The sequence below is a fragment of the Ornithorhynchus anatinus genome, chromosome 12 (genome assembly GCF_004115215.2).
Source record: "Ornithorhynchus anatinus isolate Pmale09 chromosome 12, mOrnAna1.pri.v4, whole genome shotgun sequence".
NCBI lineage: Eukaryota > Metazoa > Chordata > Mammalia > Monotremata > Ornithorhynchidae > Ornithorhynchus > Ornithorhynchus anatinus.
In genome coordinates this window covers 27,156,192-27,167,484 of record NC_041739.1, presented here as the reverse complement: position 1 = coordinate 27,167,484, position 11,293 = coordinate 27,156,192, and the positions used below count along the sequence as shown (strand labels likewise).

The 11,293-nt window shown below is 49.1% G+C and overlaps 1 protein-coding gene across 2 annotated transcripts in view; it reads left to right on the top strand.

The window, feature by feature from the left end:
* The first annotated feature begins 271 nt into the window (after positions 1-271).
* The window catches only part of IL15 (interleukin 15), a 69,007-nt gene continuing 57,985 nt past the window's right edge, over positions 272-11,293 (top strand). Inside the window, exon 1 of one of the 2 annotated variants that reach the window (XM_007668424.3) lies at positions 272-409. The gene's annotated coding sequence lies outside the window, so the exon portion shown is untranslated. Of the gene's footprint in view, positions 410-3,041; positions 3,198-11,293 lie in introns of those variants that run through there. The other variant, XM_029076858.2, reaches the window with a different exon arrangement.

Here is an 11,293-nt window from a genome sequence, read left to right as displayed (position 1 = left end):
TTGTCAAGCTACTCCCTATGGATGAAAGTTCCATTGTGTGGAACAATTGAATAAATCTGTTTGAAGCAGTTGTGGAAAGCATGTCTGTAGGGAGACAATCTGGACCAGACAAGTGGGTATGTTTTTGTCTTCATTTTTAATTTCAATTTAGTCTGTGGTGTGGCTACTGTTCCTTTAAAAAAAGCAGCAGGAAGTGAGAGTCCTGAAACTTCATCTTTAAAATGAAAGTGTCATTAATATTTTAGAGTCATGACCACTCAGAGACTAGGCACTGGAGAAGGATGCACTTGCTCCAAATAGATAGGTTACTGTTATTTTTAGATATTTAAAGAAGAAGCTTAAAGCTTGTGCTTTAGCATTTTTGCAAGATCTCAGGAGGATAATTTATGGAATTTGAATCCCAAATCAGGTGAGCCGACTTTAACTATCAGTCTTGCTAGCATTCTTCACGTAACACTCCACAGCTGTGGCAAACTCTTGCCGTGAATGCATTTTAGAATACAGCTCTCCAGGTGTCAGGCATTGATTCTGGTGTTTAAAATCGGGTTTTGGGTTAGCTTTGTTCAAGTTGTGATTTTTATCATGGATCCCACTAAGTGCAAGGAGGGGTAAATTTAATGATAATACTTGGGCGATGACCATTAGTTTCGTGGCTTTGTTTGACCCCGAATCAGGACTCTCCACATTGCGTTCTTCTTAGTCACCTCGGAATGACTGGTGAATTGGATATTACACTAGCAATTCCACTTTATTATTCATATGTGGAAAATGGTGCAGTTTTTGGTCAATGTTCTTAAATTAGAAAACTGGAATTTAGTTGATCATTAGCGTAAGGAATTTTCAATATCTTCCTAAACAGCCTGTGTCCACTAGAAATGGGCCACGCATGGGTGAATTAATAAGACTTTTCTGTTACCGAACTTACTGGGGCTATTTGAGCTGTAAACATCTTGCGCTATATCTAATAACGTTTAACTCTCCGAAGCCTTTCCCTCGTGTAATTAGAAAGCACATTTTGTGTAATTAAGAAAATGAATTAGAATGAAATGTTTAGGAAGGCAGGTGGTGGAGAAAGCATATATCTTGCCATAATGTTATCTTGAAACCTATGTTGCTTTTATGTTGTCTTTGTGTATTTTTAGGGATGGGATGTCCTTAACCTCTTGTGTAGCGTGGCAACCCGGTCCTGCAGGGGGGTGTTCTTCAGAATGCGCTTTTCCTTTATGTCTCTCTGTCTTCTGGGGGGGGGGGAGGGGTGTTCAGCTCGGATGACTCAGTTTCCCCACCCGGGGTGCTTAGGGGAAGCAGCGTGGCTCAGTGGAAAGAGCCCGGGCTTGGGAGTCAGAGGTCATGGGTTCGACTCCCGGCTCTGCCACTTGTCAGCTGTGTGACTGTGGGCAAGTCACTTTGCTTCTCTGGGCCTCAGTTACCTCATCTGGAAAATGGGGATTAACTGTGAGCCTCGCATGGGACGACCTGATGACCCTGTATCTCCCCCAGCGCTCAGAACAGTGCTCTGCACATAGTAAGCGCTTAACAGATACCAACATCATTATTATTATTACTCCATCATCTCAAGGGCCACCCTCTTCTGCCCCTGAGCCCGAGGGACAGGGCGTGGGGGGGGGGGGGAGCTGGCAGGGATGAGGTCGCCCCCAGCCCCCAACCTTGCAGTGACCCCGAGGACCCGGGCCTCCCTGGCCGTCCAGCCTCTCCCACCGGGCCAGGAGCCCCCCGGAGGGGGTGGGGCGGGGTCCCCGCAGACCCTAGGCAGGTCCCGGGGATTTCCCCCGTCCCTCCTCGGCCCCTTTCCTCTTTCACTTTTCTTTCCGCAGCGTTGAGCGGGGTGCAGGTGACGGCGGGAGGGGGCGGGCCTCGCCCCCAGCCCCCGCCCCCTGCCCCTCTTAAACCGGGCGGGAGGGAGGGAGGGAGCCAGGCCCCCCGACCTCCGACTCCAGGGGCATCGGCCCCGGCCAGTGCCCCAGGGTCGCCCTCCTGGCCCGGACCCCCCCGCCCAGCCTATGGAGGTAACACCAGCCCGGCGTCCTGCCTGGAGGAGGTGGCTTGTTCAGCTCTCTCTGTCTTCTGTCTCTCCCGCTTGCTTTCCCCCACCCTTCTTATTATTAATCCTATTTATTGAGCGCTTACTGTGCGCCCAGCACCGCGCTAAGCGCTTACTCTGCGCAAAGCACGGCGCTAAGCACCTATTCTGCGCAAAGCACGGCGCTAAGCACCTATTCTGCGCAAAGCACGGCGCTAAGCACCTATTCTGCGCAAAGCACGGCGCTAAAGCACCTACTCTGCGCAAAGCACGGCGCTAAAGCACCTACTCTGTGCAAAGCACCGCGCTAAGCGCCTACTCTGCGCAAAGCACCGCGCTAAGCGCCTACTCTGCGCAAAGCACCGCGCTAAGCGCCTACTCTGCGCAAAGCACGGCGCTAAGCGCTTACTCTGCGCAAAGCACTGCGCTAAGCGCTTGAAGGTGGGTCCCCTGCGCAGGGGCGGCGGGGGCGCATAGGCACGGACCTGGGAGTCAGAGGGCGTGGGTTCTAATCCCGCCTCCGCCACTCGCCCGCCGAGCGGCCTTGGGCAAGCCCCTTCTCTGGGCCTCAGTTTCCCTCACTTGTAAAACGGGGATTGAGACGGTGAGCCCCACTCGGTGAGCCCGCTGAGGGCAGGGACTGTCTCTGCTGCTGAATTGTGGTTCCCAAGCGCTCAGTCCAGTGCCGTGCGCCCGGTAGATACGACTGAAAGACAACTTGATTACCTTGGATCTACCGCAGCGCTCAGAACAGTGCCTGGCACCTATTGAGCGCTTAAGAAATATTATTATGATTACGGTCCTGCTCCTTGCTCTTTTCGCATGGCAGGGCCGCGGCCTGGGGAGAAGCTGGCGCACCGAGGTGGGGGGGAGGAGGAGGAGGAGGAAAAGGAGGAAGAGGAGGAGGGAGAAAAGAAGAAGAGGAGGAGGATGGGGGGGAGGAGGGAACGAGCCGGGGCTTGCAGCTGCACGGCTCCAGGGCTTGGGGCAAGGGAGCCGGTCCTTGGACGCGCAGCGCAAGATTGACAGCTGATGACAGACTGCAAGGCGGCGCTTGGAGACCTGAGCTATCACCGCTTCTCTCCCCTTCCTCCCTCGCTTTCCCCGAAAACTGACGTCTGGCTCCCCTGCAAAATCTGCACACCGTAAGCGCTCAGTACGTACCCCCCCCCATGGGCCGGAAAATGCAACCTCCCCCCTCCCAACCTTTGCCCTCTGGGGAGACTTGCTTGGGTTCCCACCGGCCCTTCTGCAGTTGTCTCGGTCTCCGGGAGCCGGGGGAGGTTCGGGGACCTGGGTTCCCACGGGGGAGCGTCCAAGACGGCTCTTTCGATGGGAAAGGCCACCCCCTGCCCTCCCCGGGATAGGAACTCAGAGGACCCACGAGGTTGACTTTGGGAAATTCTCTGCGCTGCGATTGGAAATGCTACTTTGCAACTTTATAAGGAAGTGTTGCGTGCTGTAAATCCAAGATGCTGCTGCTGCTAAGTGATGCTTATGATCCTCAACGTAAATAGGCCGGAGCAGAGAAAAGGGCGGGAGATGGAGTCAGAAGCTTGGGAAGCACTTGGTACGGTGCAAGCGCTTAGAACGGTGCTCACCACACAGTAAGCACGATTGAGTGATCGTATGAGTGAGAAGGGTTTGTGTTTCCAGCAGAATTCCCCCTGCGGCCCCTATAAATTGGAGGAAGAGGGCAGGTCCCGGGACGAAGTGTGACTTGGGGACTTTCCTACCGAACCCCCATTCATCACAGTGCACCGCGTTCCCTTTTGGCTGTCCGAGTGTCGTTCCGATGGTCCAAGTGAGGTGCCTCTTCATTATCGTATTAGACTTAAATGACACCTGCCTCAGACCGCATAAACCACTTTTTGTGGAACTCGAATCATTCATTCGTTCAGTCGTATTTATTGAGCGCTTACTGTGTGCAGACCACTGTACTAAGCGCTTGGAAAGTACAGTTCGGCAACAGAGACGATCCGTACCCAACGACGGGCTCACGGTCTGCTCTCCCAAGTGCTTAGTTCAGTGCTCTTCACACAAGTAAGCGCTCAGTACCTACGCTCGATTTGCTAAAAAAAAAAAAAAAAAGGATCCACGTCGGTATCTCTTTTTCAGAGAGGCTCCCCATGCCCAAGTCCTGTCCACTTTCCCTGACCAGAGGGAGATGGTCAAAGAGGGCGGTCAGCTAGTGACCAGCCTTTGATTCTAGTATATTCATTCAATCTTATTCATTGAGCACTGTCTTTGTGCAGAGCTCCTTCAACTAACTTTCAGATCACTGAAAAATGTCAATATGGAAGAAAAGTAGGAAGGTGGTAGGAAAGAGGCCCAGAGGCACACAAGGGTTGGGAGTGAGCTAGAAGTTAAGAAGCGACAGCATCGTATAGTGAACATGAGGGGGTTAGGCTGGATCGCAGTGCTTATGATACGCTAGTGGAAGAGAGGAGACCTGGATCTTGTGAGTTCTCTGATCTAGACCAATCCAGAAACTCCTCATGGTAAGGATATGGGTCTACCAACTCTGATGTATTATACTCTCCCAGTTGCTTAGTATTGTGTTCTGCACACAGTAAGCGCACAATAAATATGATTACTTGATTCTGGGATATATAACTTTTTTCTGGGCTCTCTTCCACTTCCCCTCCTCAATGTTGTCCCCAGCACAGTGTTCTCAGTGCTTGAATCATTGGTTACTCTGCTCTCTACCACCAAGGGTCGAGTGGAGCGTGTTCCATTCCCTAAGGTATTCTAACTATTGGACGAAAGGGGAAGCATCTGTAAGGCCCACCGCCCTTAGGGGAAACACCTTCTAACTTTGGTCAGGGGAGCTCCCCTTTCCCTCCTTTCCCTCTGCTCCTCCCCCCTCCCATCCCCTCCCTTCAGCACTGTACTTGTCCGCTCAACTGTATATATTTTCATTACCCTATTTATTTTGTTAATGAGATGTATATCACCTTGATTCTATTTATTTGCTATTGTTTGAATGAGATGTTCATCCCCTTGATTCTATTTATTGCTATTGTTTTTGTCTGTCTCCCCCGATTAGACTGTAAGCCCATCAAAGGGCAAGGACTGTCACTATCTGTTACCGATTTGTACATTTCAAGCGCTTAGTACAGTGCTCTGCACATAGTAAGCGCTCAATAAATACTTTTGAATGAATGAGCCATCTGAACAACTCCCTTTTGTTTTTTTACCAATCAATCATTGTCTATGGTATTTATTGAGAGCTTACTGTGTTGCAGAGTACTGGACTAAACATTTGGGAGAATACAATCCAACAGAGGTAGTAAACCTGAACCCTGCCCTCAATAAATTTAGAGTCTAGAGGGGGAGACGGGCAATAAAATAAATTGCAGATAGGTGATATGACAGTATAATAATAATCATGGTATTTGTTAAATGCTTACTATGTGCTAAGCACTTTTCTAAGCCCTGGGGTAGATGCAAGCTAATCAAGTTGCCCCACGTGGGGCTCACAATCTTAATCCCCACTTGACAGATGAGGGAACTGAGGCCCAGATAAGTGAAGTGACTTGGCCAAAGTCACGCAGCAGACACATGGTAGAGCTGGGATTAGACCCCCCCCCCCCCCGGTCCTCTGATTCCCAAGCCCGGGCTCTTGACACTAGACCACTCAGATGTGTACAGAAGTGCCGTGGGGGTGGAGCGAATAGCAAAGAACTTGAGAGGTATGCAGCCAAGAACATAGGCAGAAGGGAAGCTGAATGGGGTGGGGAGATGAGGAGTTGGTCAGGGCCTGATGTGTTGTCCTGGAAGGGACTAAAATTAGCCCCAGGTATTTTGGGGAGCCAGCCTTTGCCCTGAGAAAGAAGGGAGGGTGTCTCATCTAGTTTCCTCTGACAGAGGCCCAATAGAACAATAACCTGGCCTTGCCCTCCTGTCCCTAAAGGGACAGGAGGATGTGGCTTAAGTGAAGCAACAGCAAGTTTGGGGATTTAATCAATCCTTTGTATTTATTGAGCACCTACTGTGTGCAGAGCACCGTACTAATAATAATGTTGGTATTTGTTAAGCGCTTACTATGTGCCGAGCACTGTTCTAAGCGCTGGGGTAGACATAGGGGAATCAGGTTGTCCCACATGGGGCTCACAGTCTTAATCCCCATTTTACAGATGAGGGAACTGAGGCACAGAGAAGTTAAGTGACTTGCCCACAGTCACACAGCTGACAAGTGGCAGAGCTGGGATTCGAACTCATGAGCCCTGACTCCAAAGCCCATGCTCTTTCCACTAAGCCACGCTGCTTCTCCAACTAAGCACTTGGGAGTGTACAGTAGAACAGAGTCATAGATACATTCCCTGCTCACAATGACCTTACAGTCTAGAGGGGGAGACAGCCATTAATATCAATCATGCATACATACATAAGTGCTGAGGGATGGGGGCAATAAAGGGAGTAAATCCAAGTTCAAGGGCAATGCCAAAGGGAATGGGAGAAGAGGAAATGAGGGTTTAATCAGGGAAGGCTTCTTAGAGGAGATGTGCCTTCGATAAGATTTTGAAGGTTGGGAGAGTGATTGTCGGATATGAAGAAGGAGGGCATTCCAGATCAGACGGATGATCGGCCTTTAATCTAGAGCAGCATTCTCAGGATCCCAGTTCTAGGCTCTGGGAAAAAATACTTTCATGGGGAAGGATGAGTTTAAAAACTCTAAAACTAGGGGAGGTTGCATAGGCCTGGGCTCCAGATGTGGGCCTGGCACCAGCAGAATTCACGGCTAACATGGAACCTCCCTTCCTCGTACAGATGGTACCAGAAGAGTTTCCCTTTGGTTTGAATTTTAATGCTGAAGACAGGTCACAGTGAGTGTCTTTGAGAATCACTGCACGCTTTGTGTGCACATTTCTGGCTCAGATGAACTTTTCTCAGACACCAAGGGCTAAGGGGGAAAGGTACGTCCCAGCCCTGGTAGGACATGTGCTTGAGTTGTTTCTGCTGGCGTGGTGATGGGTTGTGCTGAGCCGTCGACATTCTCGGGTGCCCAGCAGCATGCATCGATTGCTGGAAGAGAGATTTGGTACAGGACATGGTCACGGAGCACAAAATCTCAGACTGTAAGCCATCACTGAGCATGGTATTCTGAATGAGGGTCAAAGGGATCCTTTTTCACTTGCAAAATCTGGAGTTCCTGCCATGGCCATAAGAAACTGCTGGTGTGAACTGGCCACCTGACCTGAAAAAGTGACTAGCACGACACAGGTTCTATCAAGTAAGGTCCCGCTTCTGGAAGTCAAGCTTCCTGGCTGGCTAGGGCAGAGGGCATGAGCCTGGAGCCTGTCTGTGCCCCCCCCCGCCCCCAGCACCTCCCATTTCAGGCCCGGTGACGGCAGGTTCTAAAGGGCTTCGACCTTGGAATGAACCACCCAACTTGGGGAGGGAACCAGGCCTAACACACTTGTAAATTGGAGTGGGTAACATCACCAGCCTGCCTCCCTCTTACCTTACAGGGGCCTCATGTGTGTGAATCAGATGAACCTTCTAAGGAACTTTGAGTTCCCAATCATAAGGGCAATTCAGGCCATCTTCATAATTTTCTTGAGCAGGTGAAAGTAAGAGTTTTCCACTGGGAGGCAGTGACTGTCAATCACAAATGCTGTCCGACTTTCTGTCTTCCACAAGCAGGGAGATCATCGTTGAAGGCAAGGAAGGATTCGGTGAGAATCATAAGCATAGATCTTTATTATTTTTTTATGCAACAGATATAGTTATCAACAGCAATTTGCTGTGCTGATAGGTAGGCCACTGACCCAGGCCTAGATTATCAAGAGCCCTAACTATCACTACTAACTCAGATAACTTCTAATTCGATAGTGGTTGATGTGAGGAAGGAATCTCCTTGATTTAAGCTCACTGTGGACAAGAAATATGTTTACCAACTCTTATTTTATATGCTCCCAAGCACTTAGTACAGTGCTCTGCACAGAATAAGTGCTCAATAAATACAATTGCTTGATTAACCTATCCTCCACTGCCCACTCTGCTGTGTGGAGAAACCAGTAAACAAACAATGTTTAAGGTGAGTGTTATGGGTTCAGGGTGCAGGTACAGGATTGGGGGAAAGGGGTTTCATTTTGTAAATGTTTGTTAACAAAATTCTAGGCACTTAGTGGCTATTCCTTCGTTCACTTTCAGACTTCCTGAGTTATGGTCCACACAGATTCTGTGGCATGACCAACATAGTTAAGTTTCTCAATTACCCTGGTTTTAGCAATTAGTGAAACTCTCCCCCCGCCCCCCACTCACAACTCCCCAGTCTGTGGATTAACGTGGCCACCATCCTCAACAAACTGGTGAGGGAAGAGCAGTGCCCAGCTCAGGAGAGCTCACGGAGATTTTAATACTCGGTGCCCACCGGCACCGGCCGACACCAAGTGTTACACAGTTACAACAACAACCCGAGCACCTCTGCTCCCCTTGATAATTTTTTTCCCAGCTTCTATAAGCCCCACCTCTGATGGTGCATCCAATCCTCCAAATGGTAATTCCTCCAATTCCTTCCTGTTCTTCCTCCCTTGACCCTCCTCCATTCCCACGCTCTCCTGTTTCCAGTAGTTTCCCTGGAAATCCCATCTACACTCTGAACTCAGCCCTCCCCTCTGCTTCCTCCCCCATGTTCCAGTAGTTATTTTTCTTCTTTTAAATATGTCCTGGTGATGCCACCCCCCACTCCCTGTCCTACTTCGTGTCTCTTCCCTGCCCCAGCCCCAGTCATGGCAGTGGGAGCAGGGACCGACCTGGGTGGCATGGAGCAGAAGCTGTTGTGATGATTAATGTTTGAAAGAAGAAAGAAAAGATCCTGGACTATGGCTGAGGGATGATGGGACATTGGGGAGTTCAAGGTGCCGGAGCATACGCAGTAAAGCTAACAACAGGGGAGGGGAAGGAAGGAGGAAGCAGTGACATTTTTATTTATCACGAGGGCTTGGCCATCAGGTTGGAATAGCTCAGGAGTGGAACCTAAATCGTATGTAAGTCTAAGGGAAAATATACTCCACGCTCCAGCCGTTCATGATGCAGCCAAATTTTGGAGGACTGTAACCTGGTTGTATCTTGGGGCTTGTCTGTATTTTGCAGTGTGTGCTGTGGGGTGGATGGGGACTTGGTGAGAGTGTGCTTAGCTCAGCACAATCCATCCCCACTACTTGAAAAACAAATAGTAGAATATTCTTTTCCTCTTCTCTCCCAGCACTGAAGTTTTAGAATAATGTTTTGTTTCTTTTTTTGCATTTGTTGAACATATGGGTCTCCTGCTGCTCTAGACTGTGAGTTCGTTGTGGGGAGGAATGTGTCTGTTTATATTGTACTCTCCCAAGCACTTAGTACAGTGCTTTGTACAAAGTGCTCAGTAAATATGATGGATTGAATTGAATATTTTGGTAGTGATGTTGGTCTTAGAGTAGATCTATTCGGAGATGTGTTGCTCACTGATTGATTGGACCAGGGTCTAGAGATGTCTGCTCTTGTTTTTTCAGGTGATTAATGGAGAAGAGACTGTCTATTCAGCCACATTTATTAAAAATAATAATGCTACTAAGTGCTTATTGTGTACCAAGCAGTGAACTAAGCACTGAGGTAGAGACAGGATAACCAGGTGGGACACAATCTCCGTCCCACCTAGGGCTACCAATCCAAGCAGGTGGGAGGAAAGGTATTGAACCCCCATTTTACAGATGGGGAAATCAAGGCACAGAGAGGTGCTTTCCCAAAACTACACAGCAGGCAAGTGGCAGGGAGGGATTAGAATCCATGTCCTCGGATGTCCAGGCCCAGGCTCTTTCCAATAGGGCACGCTGCTTCCAGTCATCTTCAACAGAATCATCTTTGAGCATGAAGGTAATAGAGTTGTCTGAGTCGGAGGATGCTGCTAATGGTCAGGCAGCATCCATGAGTCTGGGTTTTAGAGAGTCTCTTGCATGCTTTATCCATGAAAATGCAGTAGCGCACATATTCAGCCGTTTGACATTTGGGTGAGCATCACTCCGACACCAGTGGTTAGGAGGAGAAAGGTATGTCCTACTGCCAACAGGATTTGTCCCTGAGTTGTTTTTGCAATAGGAGTGATGATTTGCCCTCTCATGCTCTTGTGCCCAGCAGCCAGCACTTTGATGTGGCTGGTAGGGAAACGAAATAGGTAGAGATGTACAGATTGCTGCTCCCTCTAAAACTGTTTTCCTTCTTCCCTTTCCCCTGGGCATTGCTGTGGTCTTCTTGACAATAGTGGACAAAAGTCAAAAGGCAGCAAAAGTTTGTGCCTTGGGTGACAGAATGGCCGGCTGATGAGCTCGGGATGAAGGAATGGGGTAGAACATCATAGCCATACAGGGAGCAGTCCATGCTCTGCTTTTAGCTCAAACCCCTTCTAGAGTCTCACAGCTGTAGGCTCAGAGAAGAGAGTGGAGAACAGGAGCAAGGCAGAGTCTGGTGTAACACGGGAATTGGATCTGGAAAGGACTGAGTTTCTGATGCTAGAGGGGAAGGGGGAAATCCGCTTTCTTTTCTGGCATTCCTTTCAAGCACAGATTGTTGTAGAAAAGGTCACAGGCTCTAGTCCCCTTCGATTTGAAGACGGGCTTGTTAAGCTGTAGAGTTCACATTCTGCTTCCAGACCTACTGCATTGAAATTAGTGGACAATGAGTTTATCGTGAGAGGAAATCCAGCCTACCCTAAAGCTGGTATTTTCAACTTAATTGTCTGTATTTCAAGTAGTCAGTGTGGAATGTGCTTTGTATTAACAGATATATTCCACCCAAAACTTACAAGTGAAAAAAAGAAAAAGAAACCTTACCACATTGCCAAAGAGCTCAGAGACAGATCACTTTAACTGACTTTCCACATCCAATGAACTGTGAGCATTTGCCTTCTTTCAGGCAATTTGCTTTTCTGTCTTTCCTTAAATTCCCAAGTTGTGGGGAGAGTTTCCAATGGCAGGCCAGAATCTGTCAAGGTTGAAAGCCCTGAGCAGAAGAATGGAGAAAGGCAGACAACTGCCCTCAAGGAGAATACTCCAGTTTTGTGGTTCCAAAGAATCTGACTGCTGTGTTTCTAAAGAATTGAACTGCTTTCTCTATCCCAGAGCGAAGCTTTGAGGGTCTCATCTGCGTACTGGGGCCCGAGGATAGCGGGGAAGGGAACGAGTTAGTGACATCAGAGTGAGGAGAGTGTGACTGGAGCCGAGCCAGGATCCAAAGCTGCCCAGCTCCAGGGAATGGATCAAAAACTCATTG